This window comes from Cyanistes caeruleus, chromosome 3 (genome assembly GCF_971803275.1).
Source record: "Cyanistes caeruleus chromosome 3, bCyaCae1.hap1.1, whole genome shotgun sequence".
NCBI classification, from domain to species: domain Eukaryota; kingdom Metazoa; phylum Chordata; class Aves; order Passeriformes; family Paridae; genus Cyanistes; species Cyanistes caeruleus.
The window spans coordinates 21,634,169-21,657,750 of NC_141703.1; the positions used below are offsets into that span (position 1 = coordinate 21,634,169).

At 38.0% G+C, this 23,582-nt stretch overlaps 1 long non-coding RNA gene across 2 annotated transcripts; it reads left to right on the forward strand.

The window, feature by feature from the left end:
- Nucleotides 1-16,332: 16,332 nt before the first annotated feature.
- Nucleotides 16,333-18,708, forward strand: LOC147654002 (uncharacterized). 2 transcript variants are annotated; one of them, XR_015284235.1, is made up of 3 exons: nt 16,333-16,746; nt 17,725-17,993; nt 18,440-18,708. It is a non-coding gene; the product is annotated as an uncharacterized LOC147654002 (long non-coding RNA). The 2 variants fall into 2 exon arrangements; XR_015284234.1 differs by having other exon boundaries at nt 16,333-17,993.
- The last annotated feature ends 4,874 nt before the right edge of the window (nt 18,709-23,582 follow it).

Consider the following 23,582-nt stretch of genomic DNA (forward strand, 5'->3'; position numbering starts at 1 on the left):
GATAATAATTCTGAGCCTCCTCTGATTCATGCCTGAGACCATAAAAATGAGACTAGTTGTTCTAGCTGTTAAAGAAACAAATTCAGAAATGCACAAGTTTTATCTCTGTTCTCAGTTTTTTCTATTGCACGTGAACTCTAGAGGTAAACAAAAATTTGTGAAATGCAGTTAGGCTTAACTTGCAGAAAAATCTCTGTACTCTTTGCCAGAAATGCAGAGAAGTGACTTTGTGACATACCAGAACAGCCACTGTTCTCAGTGGTTATCTCAGCTGCTGCTGCTGATGCTCCTGAGTTAATCAGCTGAGACATGGTCAAGCACTGGACCCTGGTAGTTGCACTGAAGAAAGAGAAAGTAACTGCTACACTAGGGATTTTTTTCCTTTTCAGAAAATGCTGAAAGACATTCAGTAGTGCTGCACCTTGAGGAGTGTCTTTTTGCTGTAGCAGAATGTAATTTCAGCAAACAGTAGATTTGTCACATAGAAATATTTCAAGTATTTAACTTGCTGCAGAATATCTGCAGAGACAGGGATATCATAAGCTGCTTTTAAGTAGGGAGAGAAGAGTTTTCATTACAGTACCAAAAAATGGGGAGGAAGAGGGAGCATGAGAAAAACAAGTGTTAATGCTTGCTGAAACAGCATCTTGATTTAAAATTGTGAAGACTATGCAAAATGTATTGAATCTTTTTATTACTCTGTCCTCAATCTTGGATATAATCCAGAACTGCTACATTTTACGTGAAAAATTGGAAAGGTGATTAAGGCAAAATGGATTTCCTGGAGGCCTATGACTGCAGCCTTCTAAACTGATCCATTATAGCCCTTAATATTGTTCTTATTTCAGATGGCTGCATCTGAAACATTGCAAAACCCACAGCATTCAGACCAAATATATTAGGCAACCAATTTTATGTTTTTTAGTGAAATCTGAGACAGAAAAATATGGTGGATTTTTCTCCTCTTTCAAGCAAATCTTACTAATTTATTAATCACATAATTCCATCCTGTCATATTTCCTTAACCTATGTTATGTAACTCTCAGTAATGATTTTATCAATGTTATGGAGCACATATGTGACTGAAATCCTCTTTGAAATTAATTTTTTGGTCTGAATTGTCCTAAACCCTTTCTATGTGTCCTAAATACATTCCAATTATTAAATAATTGTTATTTTTTTTGGTTGTAGGAACTTGGTTTGTGAAATTATCTAAAGGACACAGGTCCTTTCAGTTTTGACTTTCTAGTGAAGACTCAAATGTATCAGGAACAGGTTGCAAATGTCTTCTGGAACAAAGGACTTTTTGATACCTACATGAAAGGACCTGGTGCACAGCTGTCATCTGTGCTCATCTTAACTCCAATTCTGTATTTGATAGGAAATTAATACACTTTATAACCTCAGGAAAGAGTGCTATGTCCTTAGTGAAGTTCACACCTGAACTTCTGAAATTTTGCTGGGAGGAGGGAGGGAGGGAGGGAGGGAGGGAGGGAGGGAGGGAGGGAGGGAGGGAGGGAGGGAGGGAGGGTCGTGTTGAGATAAGAACAGTTTCCTGGCAACATCAATAAGACAAGAAAACAAACAGTAACAGCAACAATATTAATAGCAAATGGTTTAAGAAAAGGAATTATTCACACAGAAAAACTTCCTGATCATAGACAATATTGGATGTCTCCCTCTGCCACATTTGCTTGACTGCAAGAAAAGCCTTCTCTCCAGAAGGGAAAATCCCTTCTTCCTGCCCCCAGCAATAATATAAGGTGGATCTCAGCCATGCCCCCTCCTGGCTACTGCAAAAATTAACCCTGTCTTGTTTGGAACCAGGACAGAATAAAATTATTTTCTCAGATGTGCTGTTTCTAAGCCTTGCTAAGGACAAATTACCGTTAGAGACTAGAAAAACATCTGGCTTTAGGAGGGTTGTGTTTCACTGGAAGACCTCCATTAGTTCTGTGCACTGAATTTGTTCTATAGCTAAATATCTAGTCCACTTTGTGCCATCAGCACAAACTTTGCTAGGCAAAGTTCATCAGCAATTAATTGATGTGAAAAATTCTCTAGAAATGTAAAAAAATATTGCAGACTATAATGATTTATAACAAATTATCATAGCATCTTCCTGCCTGTTTTGGTATCAGTGATAAGACTAAAAGTGTGCCACACACATTTTTTGTTCGACTAGGATGGCTAGAATGAGGAAAAAATATCTCTCATGAGAGGCATGGGTAATTGCAGCTCATGAAATCCTCTGTTAAATGAGCTATACATCACACAAGTATAGACAGGCAATCTCCTTTTAGCCCATCTCTCTCTCCCCTGTTACCTTCCTCTCCCCATCCCCCTGCCAGGTATAAACATTTGGGCTTAGGGGGTGCTTCAAGTTAAATGCAAAGATTAATATATATTTGAATTCATAACAATAGATCAATATGTTTGGCAAGATTGAGCACTATAGTTCATATGAGTTCATCTTTGAAGATAAGTCATCAGCATGTATGGTGTTAATACTGGTGATTAAATACCATCTTCCCTGCTGGGTTTCATGGCTGAGGTGTCATTCTTGGTATGGCATTTTTAAGTTCTGTTAGGTTTATATAAAAAGAAGTAAGATAAATGCTCTATTCAAGTGTATGGCTAAACATCTGAATTCATGTCATTTGCCTTGATAACCAAAAAAATTCAACTGTTCTTGGAAAATTAATTTTATTTTAATAGTTGAGGTTTGTACCCATAGAAAAAGCAAATATTTGTTGTTCTTATATGTTTTGTTCAGTAACTTTTCTCCTTAAAATATATCCAAAGAAATGTCTGATAAAATTTTATATAATCTATTCAAAACCAGAAAGTCCAAGAATTCTGAGTTCCAATGGTTGTTTGCACTTATTAATTTTACAGACTCCTCATCTTTGATATCAGACTCTGACCTAAAATATACCCAGGGAAAACACAAGCTACTTCAAATATGAAGAGGGAGAATGTGCATTCTACTAATTAAATGAAAAACAACTTCAGATTTATTTGTCAAAAGATAAAATTTATCACCTCATCAAAGATTTTTAGGGGGAAACACCACCTAGATCTTTGTTTTACAGTGAATCTTGTCCTCGTGTTTCTCATTTAACAGCCCAGCATGCTGGTGCAGTTATCACTAGTGATTTGAACAAAATTCCCTTTTGATATTGAAGATTAAAGCTAATTCACTGGGATTCCTTAAATGCAAAGCCAACCCATTGCATGGACCACGTTTACCATGTACATTCTGGACAAATAACTAAACTATTGTAAGGTAGGAGAGCTTCTATGACATAAAGTAGCTGACATTAATCATATTATCCCAAGGGAAAGATAGGAAGAAGTTATCAATGACCATGAGCAAAACGTGCATATGATCAGTGATCATGTGAGTGGCCAGATGACAATTCAGACCTCACTGAATCCCCTTTGGTGTCAGGAGCCACCTTCAGTGCCCCGAGCACCTTGCACCAGGAATGCAGAACTGTCTGTGTATTCAAAATACTTGGAGTGAGAATCATCACCATTGCAAAGCCTTACCCCTTTCTAAAGTCCAACACAGAGCTGAGAGGTCTTCGATTATTGTTCACTAATGATAGGATGATACTCCCCCCACCCCATACTTGCAGGGGTTTTTTGGAAGTGCGTGCAAACTAGTTGAGTTATTAAATTCCTTTAGTTGTCTGATTGCACAGCTGATTACAGACATAAACAATCAGCAGACGTGAGCTTTGCAGATGGAATTAATCACAAAACACAAACAAAAAAGTATAATTGTGATAAGTTAAAAACTTACAAGCCAGAGCATAAACAGCATTTGAAATATTGAAAAAGTATCAGTGATTCATTTCAGCTTTTTAAGGGAAATTTGCTTTTATATTATTATATTGTATTTTAAGTAAAGGGTTTGCAATTATTTTTAAAAGACCACTGGTATCAGAAACATTTTACCTGTAACTCCACAACTTAATGACCATTGAAAAGAAAAAGCCACATCTACCAAAATGTGGTATTTTGCCTATTTAATTTTACAATTATGTCTGTACATTTTACAAATAAAAAATTCTGTTTAGAATCTAAAATTTAGAGAAAATAAAGTAAAACAAACCTGCAATAGAAAAAAAAAAAAAAAAAAGGACCCTAAATAGAATACACATAAAGCCCTAGCTGTCCATTCTATCTACAAAGAGAAGAGACTGCACTTTTATCCCTTTTACTCTTTTTCCCTCTTTCTCTTTTATCCCTTCAAATATGGAGCTTAATAAATCAGGATTACTAACTGTACTCCCTCCGATCAGCACAGTAAGAAGTTAGCATCTCAGAATTATAAACAAGTATTACAGACTGAGAAAAAAAAAACACTTTTCCTCCATTAAGCCAGAGTAAGTGGAAACAACGTTTCTGATCCATCTTTCCATACTGTGAATGGGAGGAATGGCATCAGGTCTAAGGTGTATGGAATAGGGTTAAGATATCCAGCAAGTAGATTTTGTTGAGGTTGTTGGTTCAGCTTCTTTTTTACTTTTATTCTAGTCACCAATTACCATGTAAAAGTAAAGACATAGTAAAATATAAAATGTAATTGCAACCCTTCAGCTGCTTAGTGAAATTAATACCTCTGTGACTTTTCCAGCTATGTGTTTTCTGTGGGTTAATCTGACTGTAGAGCATCAGGAGGCCTCCTGGGAATTCTCCTATCCATGCCCATCATGGCAAAGCTATTTCAACACAATGTCCTAAGTTATGGACCCAGATCTTCCAGGGTAGTAAAGAAACAAGGAAAATATGTGGTTAGTATTTCTGTTTGGGGCATGGCTTCTTTGTGTTTGAGCATGGAATAAAATAAAATATGATGAAACCACAATCAGTGGGCAAAGTAAAAGGTTTCCTTCAGTACCTCTGTTCTCTTTGGGGAAACATCCAGATAATATAGTCCCTTCATAGTACATGATAAAAAAAATTTCCATTACAAAAGTTACTCTGAAGGATGTTAAACTCTCCCTCTCCCTCTCCCTTGGATGTACAATCAGCATGTCTATGTAATTTGCATCAAAGAATTATAACAGAAGTGTCAGAGGAGTTCTCTACACTGTCAAGGTTGATTTTCAAAAGTATTGAAATGTGGAGGATGTTCAGGAAACATCTGGAACAAAAATTAATGTTGTGCTAATATATAGAAAAGACGAAATAGAATAACCTATTTAGTATAAACTTGTCATAATAAAATCAAACTTAGAAAAAAAAAGTAATTTCTAGTATGGGACTGGGGATAAAATTAGAGGAAACTGAGAAGTTATATTTGCATCCCAACAGAAGTTATAATGGTACAGGAATTACAGGGTAAAATACAGTTGCTGGTCCCTGGATGGAATGCAGCTGGCACACTCAAAAGCTACTCCATGATGATTCCTCAAACCCACAATCTGCATCCATAGCAGCTGCTCAGGGGGACAGAACGGGGAGGGGAGCAGAGTGGAGGCACTGTGGCCAGGCTCTGTTGAAATCCTTGCAGGGAGGGGAACTCAGTGGTGCTTTGCAGCTGAGAAACAGCCCAGCACCATCAGCCAGGGCAGACAGGGGAGATGTCCTGTGGTGAGCCTGCAGCTGTGGTAAAATTGCTCAACTCCAATGAGCTTGGTTCCTTGTAACCTAAATGTAACATCAAGGCACACCTCCATCCCAAAGTTACCCCTATCCAGAGTATGACCACTCCTCCCTGGGCACATGCTCTATATTTTATTGACTGTATCTTTAAGATAAAAATGAGACAATTTAGCACAAATCAGTAACAAAAGTGACTAGAGTCACTTAAGTGCCACCTAAAAATAAAGAGTCCTTTTGCACAGAATGAACTGTACTGATAAGCCACAGCTTTGAAAACACTTGGATCATATGGGATGGGTCCACAGAAAATGAGTTTCTGGTGCAGAAGCAAACATATTGGTTTGGAGTTTGCAAATCTTGCAGAAAGGAGGCATGCCCCCTGTTCCAACCAGCAGTGATCATGCCTGCAGACCTCACATGCACACCACATTGTTCAGTATATTGTTGTTCAGTAAACCTCCAGTTGCAAAGGTAATGTAGGCAGACACATAGAGCCCTCACACAAACACAGGCAGTGCCAAGGGACTCATCCTGCCTGTCCCAGTCCACCTGAGCAGGGTGAGGGTTGGCTACTGAGAATATAGAAATACATGTCAGCATTGAGGCTCTTTCCCACAGCTTTGCTTAGACAGCCAGGCTGCCCACAAGAGCTTTTATCACACACCCAGACAATATCCTCAGTCCTGATACATTATTTTTGATCAAGAACTAGGAACACACTATTGTAGCAGTCTACAGCTTCCTCAAGAGGTGAAGCAGAGGAGCAGCACTGATCTCTGGTGACCAGTGAGGGGACCATGTCCCATTCCCAGCAGATGTATCCTTGGTCCCCAGGCTGGAAGGCACTTAGCATGTTTGCTCTCCCAATGCACAGAGTCACCTGTACTTGAAGCTCTCCCTTGTGCACCAGTCTTATATGGGAGCCAGTCTTGGGCACCTGTTTAGAGGGATGTCAAGTAGAAGCAGAGAGCAGCCTCTAAGTTTGGTTCTGGTGCCACCTCTGTGATAAAGGAAATTTCCAGAAGCTCTTCAATTAAGAAGGGTTATTGTAATCTGGAAGTATTAAATTTCAAGCTAGATAAATTCAAATGAGAAAGTGTACGTGTTTGGAATGTAATGTTATTTCTAGGACAACTTGTCAATTGCTGTAGTGAATTCATTATTTTTCAAAATGTTGAAATCAAAACTACAAATTTTTTTGGTTGGTTTTGGATTGGGGTTTTTTTGTATGGTGGTTATTGTTGTTTTTAATTAATGCTTAATTCATGTAAGACCTAATTCAGGGAAATATTTCATTGTCAAAAAGTGGTTTGGATGTGAAGACCATAGTAATTTTACATTCCCTTATACTTTGTGAAGACAAGCTTTAAGAGCTGTTATGTCCTAGCTGAAAAATGCTTCCAATCTTTCATGCCATTGAAACATTGAGTTGCAATATCTTTTTACATCATGTCCAGGTCTGCTAAGTGAAGGGTTTTCTTCTAACAAAAAACAACATTTCCTGATTTTTTAGTATCTGATGTATAAATCTAAAAAGAAATTAATCATTTTTTTAAAATCACATTTTGGCTCTGGACCATGCGCAGAAAAGTGCAGTGGAGGTGAGGAAGGGGAGTACAAATCTTACAAGGAGCAGCTGAGGAAGCTGGGGTGTTTTTTAGCCTAGAGGAAGGAAGGCTCAGGAGAGACCTTATTTCTCCCTGCATTTCTCCCTAATTTTTTATTACGTAAAAGGAAGACATATCAAAGTGGGGGTAATAAGTGATAACACAAGAGAAACAATCTCAATTAGAGCCAGAGGAGCTCTAGATTGTGTGTTGGGAAAACTTTCTCCACTGAAAGGATTGTCAAGTCCAGGGCAGTATTGGAATCGCAATCCCTGGAGGTATTTCAAAGACATGTGGGATTTTAGTGGTGGACTTGGCATTTCTGGATTTACTAAATGATCTCAAGGGTCTTTTCCAACCTCAGTGATTCTATGCATATATGCATGCATTATATACATGCATGTTTTCATAATATACCTATTTTCCATATATATATATATATATATATATATATATATATATATATATATATATCCATATTTATGAAAAAGGAAAAAAGCAATTATTTGACCTTCAAAAGTAAAAATTTAATTCCAGATGGCTTTAGGTGCTAAAGACATAGGCTTGAAAGAATGGAACAAACACAGAGAGCAAAACAGATTGTCTAGCTGAAAAGCTCTAGGTTGCTAGACCAAAATGACCTTTTGATATAAAAGTTGCCTCCCTCTCCACCTCCCCCAGATTGAAAGATTTTAAGAGAATAACCTCTAGTAACCTCTTTGTGCTACAGTGACATTTCTCTTTTATTCCATCATGCATATATAATGTCCTTCAGTACGTACCTGCCTCATGTATTTTAATCTAATAGTGTAGCACAGATTTCCATAGAAAATGTCATCTTCCTCCAAAGGGTTATGGACCCAAAAACATTCAGCTGAGGGATCTTTCTCTACATTTTGATGAAATAGAAAGCATAGGTTTTACACTCACCAGTATAGTATATAAAATACAACTTTCTCTAGTGGATCTTCTAAGATCTACAGTTTTACAGGTGCTTGAATTTGAAGCTTCAATATTCATAGGTCCAAACCAGTTACAGGATCCTCATTGCTGGCAGTTCCCTAAGCTGAGAGATCAGAGATCTGAAACTGTGTGTTGGGAATCGGGTGATTTCGTTTGCACACGTGTGAGGACCCAAGCCGCACTTTTGCTCTGGAGGAACTTTATCACCTCACTGCTCTGGGATTATTTTATTTACTATGCTATACAAAAATGACCACAGACTACTGTCAAATATCTCTCTTGAGAGGCTTTTAATACTCATAAGCACAGTGTTTACTCGGCATCAAATCTCTGTACATCTTGTTTGTTATTCCCTTTGTCTATACGCATTACTTTGCTAATTCTTTTGGAGCACTCTAGAGGCACTACCACTAGATTCACCCTTCCTGGTGACAGATAACCCAGATTTGCCCAAATCTGCAGTTAAATTTCTACTAGCCAGACAATGCTTCAGTGAGTAAAATAATTGTATCTGCTTCTGTTATCACATTTCCTAAGTAAACACGCTCTCATTTAATGTAATATTGTTCATTTTTTAAAAGAAAAGAAAAAGAAAAAAAAAAAGTCAGTGTTATTGCTGATTTATATAACTGAAATAATACAGATTCACAATCAAATATACTTTTATTTTATTTATATGAACATCAGTTTATAGTATCATGCCAATGAAGAATTTAATTCTTCAGTGTTTTCTTGGAAAAGAGGCAATATTGCCAAATTAGGTTGAAGCTGTAGACACTGAAAAACAGAATAAAACAACCCTCTATGAAACCATTTTAATAACACAAAAAAGATAAACAGGGTTTGAAATTTTCTTAGGATTAAAATTTACTTTTAGAATTTATAACAAAAAATTAAGGTATGAAAACTTAAAAAATTAATTTGACTGGAAAGTTAAAGTAAATTGTTTTTTGGTATGCCCAAGTTTAGAGAAATTAAATATAAAAGTAATTATAATAGTATGCTGCAGTTGGAAAAGATCTGGGAAAATATGTTCTGCAATGCATAAAAAGGATAACTTCTGTTGGTCTTTCTTGCTGACAGAATGTCTTGCTAGTAAAACAGATGGGGTTCTGTGCTTTTGTAAACACATTAGTTACCTTCAGTGATAGCCAATAGTTTTCATGATCCTTTTTTCCTTCATCACATGTCTGGGCCTAAAGTCATGCATTTGGTAAATGTACAGATCTATAGACTTGCCTATAATATTGTGTATCCTTACCTTGGTGCATTTTATGCATTTGTGAAGACAGCAGTTAATGATTCAGCTTGAGAAGAGAAGAATCCTTCTCAATACATAGCTAATTCTTTTGACCTGAAAATAAATATAACGGATTAATTTAATATCATGCCTGCTGAAGGCTTTGTATCTGTAAGTTTTCAAGCACTACTGAAGCTTTTTTTGTTGGATGAGGACTTTAAAATTCACTTAATCTGATTTTAGGACTTGCCATTCCTAATGGAGGTGTTCTAAAGCTAAGCTTTTGGAAGTATCACTCTTCCATAAAAACAGATGTTCACCCTGTCACTTTTTAGAGAAAGCAAATCATCTCTATCCTTCTCTTTACCATGCAGGAACAATAACTTGAGAAGGCAGTGTAGGTCTAAATTATCATACATCCACTGATGTAGTCCTTTTAACTCAACTGCTCTGTCTTGGCCTACGTTAGGTGTGTGTGACATCTGCAACCTACTCATCAAGTGTTTTCCAGTAGCATTATAACTCAGCTGACAAAAATTCCCATATATATTAGATTTTTAAACAATTAGAATTGAGGGAAATGAGGCAACACAGTTTCAAAGTTCACAGCCACATTCTCTTTGTTTATCTTAGTACTTGGGTTCATTTTACTCTGCAAAATGCACACAAAACCCATGTTCCATTGCTAGGAATGAGACAAAGCACTCTGAGGTATTGATACTATCTGAGAACATCATACAGGACATACAGACTTTTTATTTAAATAGTGCACACTGAGGCACTCAGGGTGCACTTATAAATTAGGCTTATAAAGTATTCATCAGATTCCTTTGGTGCATTGAACTGCTGCATATGCATTATACATTTGCTTTGCCTTCTACATCTCTCTCTTCATCCTTCTGTATGCAATTCATGTAAACTTAGTCTCAAGTTCAGTTAGAATCACTGGACAAATGTGTGTATTGTAAGAAGTCTACAAGCTGTATTTCCATACATGTCTGTTATTTCAGTGTATGTCTGTGACTCTAAGGTAAAAAAAAAAAATGGTTTACAAACTTCATACATCCACTGTGGAACTGTTTTTACAATTTACACAGGCTGAGCATAATGTTCTCAAGAGTCTACTTCACAAAGATCTGTGCAGACAAAGCAAAAGGACAGAAAGATTACAAATTATTCAGATTTAAAATAATTATAGTTTTGGACTTTTGATGATAAAGTTAAAAATGTAAAATACAAGCAGAAGTGCATATACTGTTTCTGATTATTTTTTCATTATTTTATCATATTTTTTTCATTTCCCTCCTCATCTCCTCCTCTTCTTTTCTGTTCCTCCCTGGAAAGTGATTGGCAAATTTTACAACAAAGGAAAAACAATCCTGAAGATTGTTCCTTCCTTGTGTTTCAGAGACCTTCTTTCCTTAAGAGAATTTAAGGAATCAAGGTAATTACTTCTACTCAAGAGATTCTAATCCAGTTTAAGAAGAAAAATTGAGTGAAGTGTGGGAGTTGAAAGTGGAACAAAAAAGGTTATCTTACATATTTCCATGACTGAAATTTCAAAAAAGAGTAAGTTATGCTTACAGTGGTTATGCTGATGTAATTATCCAAAGAAACCTACTTTCTAATTCTGCTCAATAGCTACAGCTTTAATGTGGGGTTTTACCCATAAATACATCTCTAAAAAAAGGCAAAATTTTTGATTGAAATAGCTACACTTACTTAGAAAATAAGTATTCCAATAAATTTTCTTTTGGAATTGCCACTTCCCTTATGTTTGAAACACGTATGCATCACATGTATGAGTGTGTGTCAAGGAAGCAAAAGTATCACTATCCCAACTGCAAGAGGCCATGTAATTACCATAACTGATGGCCATCATGAACACATCTCAGCTTAAAGGAAATACAGAAAATGTAACTGAATGAAATATTATTTGCCTACAAAGGAAATGCACAATAGTACCAAAAAGTTCACTGTTATAACAAAAATCATGAAAGCTCTCAATGGAGACATAAAACACCCTGTCTACAAAATAATATATGTCTATGCACTGAATACTGACATCACAATATGAGAAAGAGGGGAAAACTATATAAAAATAAATAAGTATGTGTTTTACTAAACAGTAAGAAACCCAACAGTTTTGCATTAGTCTGCAAGTCGTAAGTGTGAATCTAGTAGAGATTATCCCCACTGGTATTTAAAAGAAAACAAACCAGAACCAAACTCATCTGTAAGCAAGTCAAAAATAACTCTTGTTCACTGTACAGCTGTGATAAAAGCTCTATTATATGAAATAAATGACATGCTACCAAGAGACTCTCTTCCTGCTCTGAAGACGTAAGGGACATCTCAGTTTTGCCTGTGTGCTTGTATGGATGAGAGAAGGAGGTAGGGCATGACTCATTCTAACAGACAAAACCTATTCCCAGAATAAATGTTCAGACCCTAAAAATAACAAGACAAACAAAATGTGCAAAAGAGAAAAAGGAGAAAACATCTTAGATAAATAAAGGAGTGGAAGAAGAGATGGCCGTCTGAGATATCAGTTAAGTATACAATAATGCATTGGTATGCAAGCAAAGAAAAGCAATCATTCAGAACTTAATGTCATTAATACCAGGCATGCATAAGTTGTGTCTTACAATAGTGCTTCTAAAAATATCACATTTTTGTCTTCTACAATTTTCAAAAAAAAATGCATTTCACAACCATTAGACACATCTAATTTCTGTGATAGATTCTCAGTTGATATCAACCACTGTGACTTCATCCATGGTAGTGGAATTGATTATATCAATAATTTTAATATTGATCTTAATAAAGATTTTAGTATTTTCCTTACATATTATATGAAATGTAGAATTTTGTGCAAGTAAAAAGTTATGGAAGAAAAAATTGTTCTTACTATTTAAATCCAAATAACATTCAAAACCAAGTAAGCTCCCACAATTAGAATATAAAAAAAATAATATTACAGTTGTATGACTACCCATGGAAAAGGTTCTCCCTCAGTTCATTCTCTGGTATAACCCCCTTCAGGAAATGTATTGCAATATCTACTTTTCATCCAACAGCAGTCTTCAGTTCCTAGACTGGCCAGAAGACCATTACTGGGGAGAAAAATTAATCTATCACAGACATAATACACTATTTATTTATCATAAAAACTTAATTCATTTAGAAGACCCCAGATTCCTTTAGGACTGTAGCAAATCTAAAAGCTGTTCCTAAATTATAAAGTAAATGGTTGAGTTTCTGAGCTGCCTAGCTACTAGGTGATAAAAAACAACACAAACCTTACAGAAATACAGACAACAGTTTGTTATATGGGACATATATTTGCCTACTCAACATCAGGGCCAGCACACACCCCAAATTTTGCCAAATGTAATGCATCAGATGTCAGTGCAAATTGGCACAATGCTGCCAAATCAGCACATACAAAGTCTGGTTGGTTACTGTCAGAGGGTTTTGTGCAAGGACTAATGTCTTGAAGTCACTGAAATGAATGAATTTTTCTTTTTTAGATTAAGATTACTCAGCATCTTTATCTGTTGCATGTTCTTCAGCAGTGCTTCAAGACACTTTATAATGGCTATGACAGTAAGAAACAACGGAAAATGCAGATAGGTAGAGACAATAAGTTGCAGATAGGTAGATACAATCTACTCATAGATCAAAATTTATACACTTTTTTTCCAGCATTGATAGTGATTCTGATTTCTAGTTTTTGGAGGAACAAGCATTTAGTGGCCCAAGATGGTCAAACAATATTTCAGTTTGATTTATTGTTTCAGATGCAATGCCTTGGAATAGAAATCTGATTTTTCTCTCAGGTTAAAAAAGCAGTACTGAGTGAAAATGTTAATTAGGCTCTTAGTGGCCACTTAACGTAACAGTCTTCTATTTCAAAGAGCAGTTCTTCCTGTACCACAAGGAGCTGCACCATCTCATGGTAGTACCTTTCCTTGGAGATTTCCAGCAGCAAAATTGTATTAGAAGATGGCAAAGATGTGTTACTCTCCTAATATTAATTTTCTATGTAAATAGTTGTTTCATTTGCCATAAGACTGTTATATAATTGTATTTTAATGGTGGTGTGTCTTATGTCATTTTTGAGTAGAAAAATTTGAGTAGAAAGAAAAATTCAGAGGGGCTATGGCAGATTTAAAATAACTTCTTCAAGTGTAAAATGGAACTCCTTGGAACATATTCAAATGGTAATTATTGCACATAATATATGCAATGCACAATCTCCTTATCCTGATGCACAATTTTCTTTTCTCCTGAAAAACAAATAAGCATCTCCCTATGCTTGCATCCAGTTTGCAGTCAATTTTGGAAGCAATGTTATGTTCATGTTATGGTGACTATACCGTGCCTTTTCGGCATGTAATTCATGAATTGAGGCAGCCTGGGTTGCTTGTAACATGCTAGGAATGTGGAAACATGCATGACTCATTTGACAGATTTCAGAATGCACTAAGGGATTCGGGATAGGAATGCAACATCACTTTTGTAACAAAATGCCATGAAGACAGAATCAAACAGTAAACACTTTTTAGGTAATATAAAGGACAATCATGAGATTCAATTTTTGGTATAGAATTAAAATAAAATGGACCCACCTTCAGGTTCTGCTGTGAACCTCCTTTTCTTCTGGTCTAAGTACTGAAAATTTGTGACTGCTGAATTCTGTGATGCCAGAAATACATGTTGGTGGAGGGACAAGGATATGTCCCTGTTTCTTCAATAGTAAATAAGGAAATCCCATCCGAAAGTAAGAAGTGATCAATCCCGGATCACCAAAGATGGGAAAAGTTGAAGGAAAATTAGATTATTGTCTCATTTCCTTAGTGACTATAACTGTACCAATGAAAGAAAACCTGACCAGATCCTGTTCTGTGGTCCTGGCAGAGCAGAGTTGGTCTGTGTGACTAAACCCTCATGCTTCCTCGGGTTTTACTGTTTGCATACTGGGAAGCATCTCTGGCTTGTGCTATCTTTTGAACAGGAGCCAGGCAGAGGTTTTTTGGCACAAACCGCAGCCATGCCTGAAAGCAATCTGACCTCTGCATGAGATGCTTTCATGCCTGTACTCCAGACCATGCTTCTGCCAGATTTAATTTCCTAGGATAGATGTAACTAACAATGAACTGCAGTGGCAGTAAGGTTTACCGGTAATGATGAGGGAGTGTACTTCTCAAGAAAGAACAAAATGCAGAAACAACAGAAAGAATAATTTAAAAAAAAAAAAGATCTTTATGTCTCAGCTCTTCACATCAAAGCAGATGTTGACATGTTGGGCAGATGGCAGCTCAGTACTGCCTACACCAGCTCCACCTGTTGCATCCTCTCAGTGGACCCTGCCTTTGGGCCAGGGAACAGACTAGTTGAAATCCAGATATCTTTATTAACATGTTTTCTATAAATCTAAATAAATTACTGATCCTGCCTACAACAGCTTGAGTGGACCTTGAGATATGTCTTAGTTCTCTGCATAATTTCATATGGTGTAACAAGTGTAAATAGAAACCCAATTGCAAGAAGGATCTTGTTCTTTTGAGCATCCTCACATGCAGTTTTCCATTGCCACTGCTTTTTAGTCCAGCATATTGAATCTACCACATGCCCCGATTAAAAGGAGATGACATGGCTGAGCTGAGTGAAAATTTGCTTTTCATGTTCAACTGTTCAGGAGCTGGCTTTCTGATCAAAGTCCCTTTCCTCCCTCACATTCCCTGAGGAAGTTTGGATGAAAAGTTATTGAGATATGATCAGTATGCTGCCACATTCTCAGCTTGGCTTTTCTGACTGAAACAACCAATTTTGATTGCAAACGGAATTGCAATGCCAGAGTTAGCGTTGCCTGTGTCACCAGCTTAATAAACAGAGCAAAGAAACCTTGGCACAATCCACAACACAGAACTGGAGCAAAATCACTGCTAGCTACTGTCTCTAGTGAGGGAAAATACATTGAAGGTTTCCAGGACCATGGATTTTTCTACTGGCTTTATTCCAGGTGATGGAATACCAAGGATGATGCATGCAAAATCTCAATTGTTTTGTGATAAAAATGTTGAGGATTTTTATGATATTACTTTCCAATGGATATACTCTGTCTGACAGCTTCTTATGGGTGATGCTTGTTTCAGATGGTGTCCGTTGTATCTGTTTATCAATGTCTTACATTTATTTTAAGCTGATTTTTTTTAAAAATTATCCATACAGAATAAGTGTTGTAGTCCAAGAATGTCAATATGGAAATAATGAAAGCAAAATTGAGTTCAAAATATAAATGTATCCATTTTTAATTGTCCAGACAGTACGACTCGTGGTCACATGAGGTTTTAAATATTTCTCTTGAGTCTTCTTAAAATAGTGTCCATATCCTCATAGCATATATATACATATATATATATATATATATATATATATACTTTTAAATAAACAAATCTGAAGACTCCAGAGAAAAAGTATATCTATTTTATTATTTCATTGTTTTGAAATAATTTCCTTAAAGTACCAAAAAAGAAAAAAAAACAAAAAAACAAAAACAAACCAATGAACAAAAACCCAACACCTCCACAAGGGAATTAAATTGTACAGTTATTTGAATATATGAGCAACGAAAAGGTCTTCAGTATTTCACCTGATTGAAGACTGGTGACATTTTAATGTCCACTTTCATGTAAGAAAATTATTTGAAGCTTTGCCATACCACCAGCATCTATAAGATACAAGTGAGACTGCTATATATGATGTAAACAAAGAAGATTATGTTCTCTAAATATATTCATTTACTTGTTTCTTTTGGTGCCTTCCAAGCTCTAAATTTCTCTGTTGACAAAGTGACTGAAATATTGAAAATCAGTATTTTCAGGTGCATGCAAAATATGATGTAGCTACAGTAGTAGGAAGACTCAGAGCAGTACACCAGTGTTGTGGCTTATCGAATTTGGGTTCCCTGGGGGGCCTGGTGGAGCCACTCAGGAGCCTAGTTTTGAAGAGCCAATCAAGCTGGCTAGTCTTGAAGATTGATACCTGGTTAAAACACTTAAAAGAGTTGACTATGACTCTGTGAAAAAGCACATTTAAAAATGAACAAAGCCTGGAAAAACCTCTCTTGGCTTCTGGCCTGGAAACAGGGAACTGGCCGGGCACGAGCCCCCGGGTCAGCTCGGCCTGTGGCTCGGCTGAGATTCCTGCCCTCTATGGTGGTGAGCTGTGGAGGCCCAGAGGCCTGTTCCCAGCATGCCTCAACCCTGGAGGGGGCGGCAGGGGAGAGGGGAGACCCCCCTCTAGATTAGGGTGAGGAAAACCTTGTTCCCACAGGCTTTTGCAGCTACATGTTGGTGTCTTTTGGGTTCTAGTACTCTGTTGGTTTGTGGAAATTGGTGTCACCCTTGTTCAGCCCCCATTTGCCATTAATGTATACTTCCTAGAATGTTCTTCCTTCCTTTAACCCCTATTGGCTCTGTTTTGCTGCATTGTTCCACCCCGGTTATCCCATTGATTCTCTCGGTCTTTGGCCACACCCCTGCACCACTTTCCCTTGTCGCTGTTGGAGACAAGGATCGACCCTGAGATCCACCCCTTTTGCCCCTCATTTAACCCTGAGCCCTTGGACTAGTTCTTGTTCTCACCCCTGAACCTATTCAAATCTGTGCTCAATAAACCAGTTGTTGGATTGCCAAATGAGAACCAATCTCTTCATCTTAAACCATCACCATTTTCTCATCTCTGAGCTCTGGGCTCAAAAACTCAGGTCGCTCTCTGGGATCTCATTACAGCACTTGCGGTAACAGTGAATGGGCTTCCGAGCCCCTCCCTGGGAGCCTGCCAGGCGCTGTCCCAGCGGGGCAGCTGGGGCCCCTTCCCAGCAGGGCCAGGCTCCTTCCCAGAGGAGACCCCCTCAGGCCTCCTTCCGGCAGTGCCACCAGGCCATGCCGGCTGGGGACTATTCTGGTGCTGGGAGCAACTATTTGGCTGGGACTGCAGGAGTGGGCCTGCAGTCAGCACGGGGGGTGGCCCCAAGGCCAGGAGTGGCCAGAGCCAGGAGTGGCTGCGTGGTTCTGCCATCCCAGACCAGGAGTGGCAACATGGTCAGGACTGCATGGCCAAGGTGGGTGCAACCAGCGTGGCTCTGCACAACTGGAGCGGTGCAACACAGCTGCAGCTATTTTGGCATGGCTCACAATGAACTTGTTTGCTTAGCCACTTTCAACCAGCCACACTGCAGAGAGAAAGACAAAAGCAGCAGCAGTAACAGTTTTTTCCTTTTTCCAGTGCCCCACATGAAGGAAAGGCACGGGGTGATGCCAATAGCCTGCGCAACTCTCATGGTGCTGGTGGGGACCACATGATCAGCAGCAAAAGGCACAGCTGTCCTTGGTTGCAGAGCCTGGACGAGATCAACCCTTCAACACTTCAGAACTATAAAAGCTGTTTCAATTGATAAAGCTTGAGAGCAAATGAATCCACAAACACCAATTCTTTCCTGAATCAGGAAGAGGAAAGGGTGAACAGAAGTAAGGAAAATAACATGGGACACTGAGGTCAGTAAAGAAGTTGTCAAATTCTAGATGGGAGGGGATTGAGGGGATGCCTTAGTCTTGGGCTGAAATTCTTTTTGTGAGGGTACGGTGAAGGTATATTTGATATATCAGATGTTGTTTTTTCCCTGTAATTCATGGATTGCATGGGAGGTATGTAGCATTCTAACCACAGCCACGAGCAGAGGCACCACTGTTGAAGTAAGCAGATGATGCAGCAGCTGTGATCTGATGAGAATCTTGAATGGAGAGAGATGAGAAACCAGGAATAGAAAAAGAAAATCTCTATTGCCAGAGATGAATGAAAAGAACTTTTGCTTTATGCTAGAACAACTCATCCTTAAGATAGTACCCCGTAAGCTGACCTGGCCCATGAAAGCAGCTTTGGGAAAGCTGCAAGGCATGGGAGGGACTTTCACACTGCAAACAGATTTTTCTTTCCTGTGCAGCTGATTCGATATGACGATTGAAGCCACAAGAGAACTGTTTCTGGTGAAGAAGTCTCCATGGCATGGCAAGAGAGACTCCTCTCCCTAAGAGAACTGAAGAAAGACTATTCTAGAGGTGATAAACTGACTGAAAGTCCCAGGTTTTGTCTCTTTACATTGTCAGTGAGAAAGAAGAGAAGGGGGAGGAGAAGTGTTCTGAAGGTTTATTCTGATTTTTTTATAGTTTTTCTTTTAATTCTGTTAGTAAAGTTTTCTTTATATCCTTTAAAGTTTTGAGCCTGTTTTGCCCTCCTCCTAACCATATCTCACAGCAGGAAATGAGTAAATAATTTCTAGAGGATGCAAGGGCATTTAGACAGCACTAAACACAGTATATTTTACAGATAGAAAACTGAAATTCACAAACCTAAGGTTTTAGAAACTTATAATTAGTTTTTGAATCTGCCAGAATAAAATATATTCACAAATTATGCACAATTCCAAGTACTTACATGGAAAAAAATACTTGCAAATTGACTTTTTTTGTTATTGCTTTTATTGCAATTTTACTTGTGCATTCAAATATTTAATATTTGCTACCTAAAATAAGAAAAGTATCCCTTCTGGAATTTCTTTTTTTTCTTTAATTAGTCAAGTCAAAATGTGTATGGTTTGTGCAATAAAGTAAACTTAAAAGCTGAATATTGAATTCTAAATCCACTGTAATTTTCTTCCACATAATCTCATATTTTATCTACAGTAGAGATGGTTTTTTTACTGTCCTGGGAAAAACAGAAATTTAACAGTGGGGAAAAAAATTACCACACCTATTTCCATACCCTGCAGACTTATCGTAAAACACAGAGACCTTCATTTGGTTATTTGAAATGCATAGAGCTATCAATCAGCACCATTTATTAATGCTATCTGCTTTTCATCATTTGTTTATGTAATATCATAGATATGTATTGTGCCTTTACAGAGGACTCTGTTCTTGCTTTTGCTTTGGTCTTCAAAATATTTGTGTTAGGAAGCCCTTAAACGACAGATTATTAAATACTTATAGAAAAAAATGTATCAGAGCAATAGGCATCAAATTTACCTTTTTGCTAACAGAGATATGAAGGCGGTTGTAATAGAATCTTAAAAAAAAAAAGAAAAAATAAAAGTTTCTTTGCTAGGGAAGAAGCTTTCTGACAAATCAGTTAAGAAGGAATATACATAACTAATACTTTCAGTATTAGTCCCTTTAATTAGTTTACAGTGTTCAAGCATACCCTTGAATCTGCAGGTAAATCAACATCAAATCATTACTCTATTTGTTTAAGTCCTCATCTATGTTTTTAAATCACATGTGGTAATACGATTTTCCACATGGCTGCAGTCTTCTCTTAATCAAATCTGAATTTTGCTAGGATATTCTGTCTTTCCTCATGTGCCTAAAAACTTCAGAAGCCAGATGTGAATTACATTTTTAAGCAGTATCCCATACCATAAAGATTTCAAACCTCAAAGAAGTGATGGGAGAAAAGACACTTTTACTGGACTAAGCTTTCATGTTATTGAAAAATTTAACAGCACTTTCCACATGTGGCTTTGAGGGACATAAATCTGACGTACAGAAATGCTTATTTTTATTTAATGAAAATGCCTGTTCTGGAGCAAATTATTTTTGAACAGTCAGAGACCAGGTGGGATCCATCCCAGGATGATGAGGGAGCTGGCAGATGAGCTTGTGAAACCGCTCTCCATCATTACCAACAGTCCTGGCTCACTGGTGAGGTTCCAGATGACTGGAAGCTGGCCAAAGAGATATCCATTCACAAAAAGGGTGGGAAGGAGGATCCTGGTAATTATAGGGCAGTCAGACCGGCCTCAGTACCCAGTAAGGTAATGGAACAGTTTATGTTGAGTGTCATCACTTGCAGGATGGCCAGGGTATCAGACCCAGCCAGCATGGGTTTAGGAGGGGTAGGTCATGTGTGACCAACCTGGTCTCCTTCTATGACCAGGTGACCCACCTGGTGGATGCAGAAAAGGCTGTGGATGTGTCTATTTGGACTTCAGCAAGGCCTTTGACACTGTCTCCCACAGCATTCCCTGGAAAAGCTGGCAGCCCATGGCTTGGACAGGAGCACTCTTTGCTGGGTTAGGAACTATCTGGATGGCCAGGCCCAGAGAGTGGTGGTGAACAGTGCTGCATCCAGCTGGGGGCCAGTGACCAGTGGTGTTCCTCAGGGGTCTGTGCTGGGACCAGTTCTGTTCAATGTTTGTACTGACGACATGGATGAGGATATTGAGTCTTTCAATATCAAATTTGCAGATGACACTAGGCTGGGAGCGTGTGTCGGTCTGTTGGAAGGGAGGAGAGCCCTGCAGAGAGACCTGGAACATTTGGATGGATGGGCAGAGTCCAGTAGGATGAAGTTTAATAAGTCCAAGTGCCGAGTCCAAATGCATTTTGGCCCTGCAGTGCTACAGGCTGGGGATGGTGTGGCTGGACAGTGCCCAGAGAGAAAGGGACCTGGGGGTACTGGTGACAGCAGCTGGACATGAGCCAGCCCTGTGCCCTGGTGGCCAAGAAGGCCAATGGCCCCTGGCCTGGATCAGGAGTAGTGTGGCCAGCAGGAGCAGCGGGGTCATTCTCTCCCTGTACTCGGCACTGGTGAGGTCACACCTGGAGTTCTGTGTCCAGTTCTGGCCCCTCAGTTCAGGAAGGACATTGAGACACTTGAGCACATCCAGAGGAGGCAACGAGGCTGGTGAGGGGCTGGGAACACAAACCCTGTGAGGAACAGCTGAGGGAGCTGGGGTTGTTTAGCCTGGAGAAAAGGAGACTCAGAGGTGACATTATCACTCTACAACTTCCTGAAAGGTGGGTGTAGTCAGATGGGGTTGGTTTCTTTCTCCCCGCAGTAACTGACAGAACAGGAGGACATGGCCTTAAGCTGTGTCACAGGAAATATAGGCCGGATATTAGGAAAAGGTTTTTTATGGAGAGAGTGATAAACCACTGGAATTTTCTGCCCAGGGAGGTGGGGGAGCCACCATCCCTGGATGTGTTTAAAAAAGGACTGGATGTAGCACTCAGTGCCATGGTTTAATTGAGGTGTTAGGGCATGGGTTGGACTCAATGATCTTGAAGGTCTCTTCCAACCCAGTCATTCAGTGATCTTGTAATATTTTGGCTTTGATTGTTTGTTTCAAAGTTTTTAAATACAACGTCTTTGGTATAATTTTAAACAACTATACAGCTTTTACTTTATATACATGTGAGAAAAATAATTCTTATTTCTCTTCCTTCTGCCAGAAGATACTTCAATTTTCCTCACTTGTCAATTACTAGTGGAATGAAAAATAACAGACAAAATAACATTTTCTCCATGCAAATGAACAGATGTTTTTCTTCAAAGTATTGCAAAGTTTTGCATTTCTCATTGAAAAAGAAAATCATTGGGAAAATTGATTAAAATGAAAAGGAAATGTTGCTGCAGACTTCTAAAACAGAACAAACCAGTGGAAAATCATATTAAAATTCCAGTTAGAGAATGCCTAGGGGAAGAGACTGATTCCAATAAATGTTTGAGAAATCAGTCTTCACCCTGCAGGGCATCTGAGGAAGGCACAGTGCTCAACTTGAGTGATTTACAAGCTCACTGTGGGGAACAAACAGGGTTATAATCAAAGATGACTTAGTAATAATACTTAATTGAGGTGCAGACAGCTTCTATTTTATCTGAATATGGCAACAAGCTAAATGAGAATGAATGAAGATTCATCATTAAAAAGATACTTCCCCTTTCACTATGACAATTTGAAAAAGAAAAAAACCAAAACATTGCAGTCAGCTCTTTTCTTAAGATTGCCTTATTTTGTTTGGCTTTTTTTCTTGTTACCTTCAAGTACTTTGAAACAGGATTATCCCTTCCTTTTCCTTTTGCAGTCCTGGGATATTTCCTAAAGACAGTTTTCTTTCCTACTCTCATGTTAATTAATACATGGCACAGTACTATCTCGTGCGGTGTACATTAGAGCTACTAACATTTTGCTTCTTCTCTCAGTAATTAGCATGAGATGATGAAAGAAGACATTTTTCACTAATGAATGCTCATACAGCAGTTTGAACATGTAAGGCCCTACAGAAGGATGATGTTCAAATTTCCAGTTCTTCCCCTCAAGGTCTAAATCCATGTTTGGTTGGCTTCATTTTTTCTCTTGTGGCTAAAACTTTTCATCTACATATTGAATTTCAGTGATGCTTAATGATAAAAGATTGAGAATACAGGGGGATTTCAGTTTGTATTAATAGGAAAAACTTTCATGAAAAAACAGTCGTGGGACCAATTTATATATAATTATTATAATGCTAACTTCTGTAAGCTTCATAGTTAGCAATATTACCTGAATATTTTTTCATTCTTTCATCACATTGACTAGACTTCTGAATACTCATTCCTGAACGAACTTAGCTAGAAATACGAGTCCAACATAGTCAGTACAGCATTCTCCTGAGACCTATTTCCTACTTAGATTTTGTAATTTTTAATTGTTTTCCCTGAATTTATGATTATTTCTTTCAGCTTTTGCCTTCTCACAGTCATTCCAGCTATCTTATTCATCATCCAGCCATGCAATTAATATTACCAACATGAGTTATAGTACAGGTCCCCAGGAATAAGTTAGACATATACATCAGAAGAGTAAACTCCAAACTTTTTTATTACCCTCATATTACAAATATATTGGAATCTGGCTAAAACAACATTGTAATCTCAATAGGAAATAAGAGTGTTAGTAAGGTATCTGATCTTTTTCCCCTTAGATTCATAGAAAATTAAAAAAGAGGCAGCACCAGTATTTTCTTGGACAAAACAGCGGTAGCTCTTCTCAGCTAGTTAGATCAGCTGAGTTGTTATGACTAAACTAATATAGCCAGTTTTATTGTTCAACTCCTATTCATCTAAAGATTTACAGGTAGATATGACATGCTCTTTTCTCGTAATCACAATGAGCTTTCTAATGATTTCTGATGCTTTATATCAGGTTATCTAAGTCATTGTCTCTGGCCCAACCCCTTCACTGTGGGATTTTTTTTCAGAAGCTGGATCATTTCATTCCTTTCATTGTAGAAGGCTCATAGTTTCTTTGCATTATCTTCCTCCAA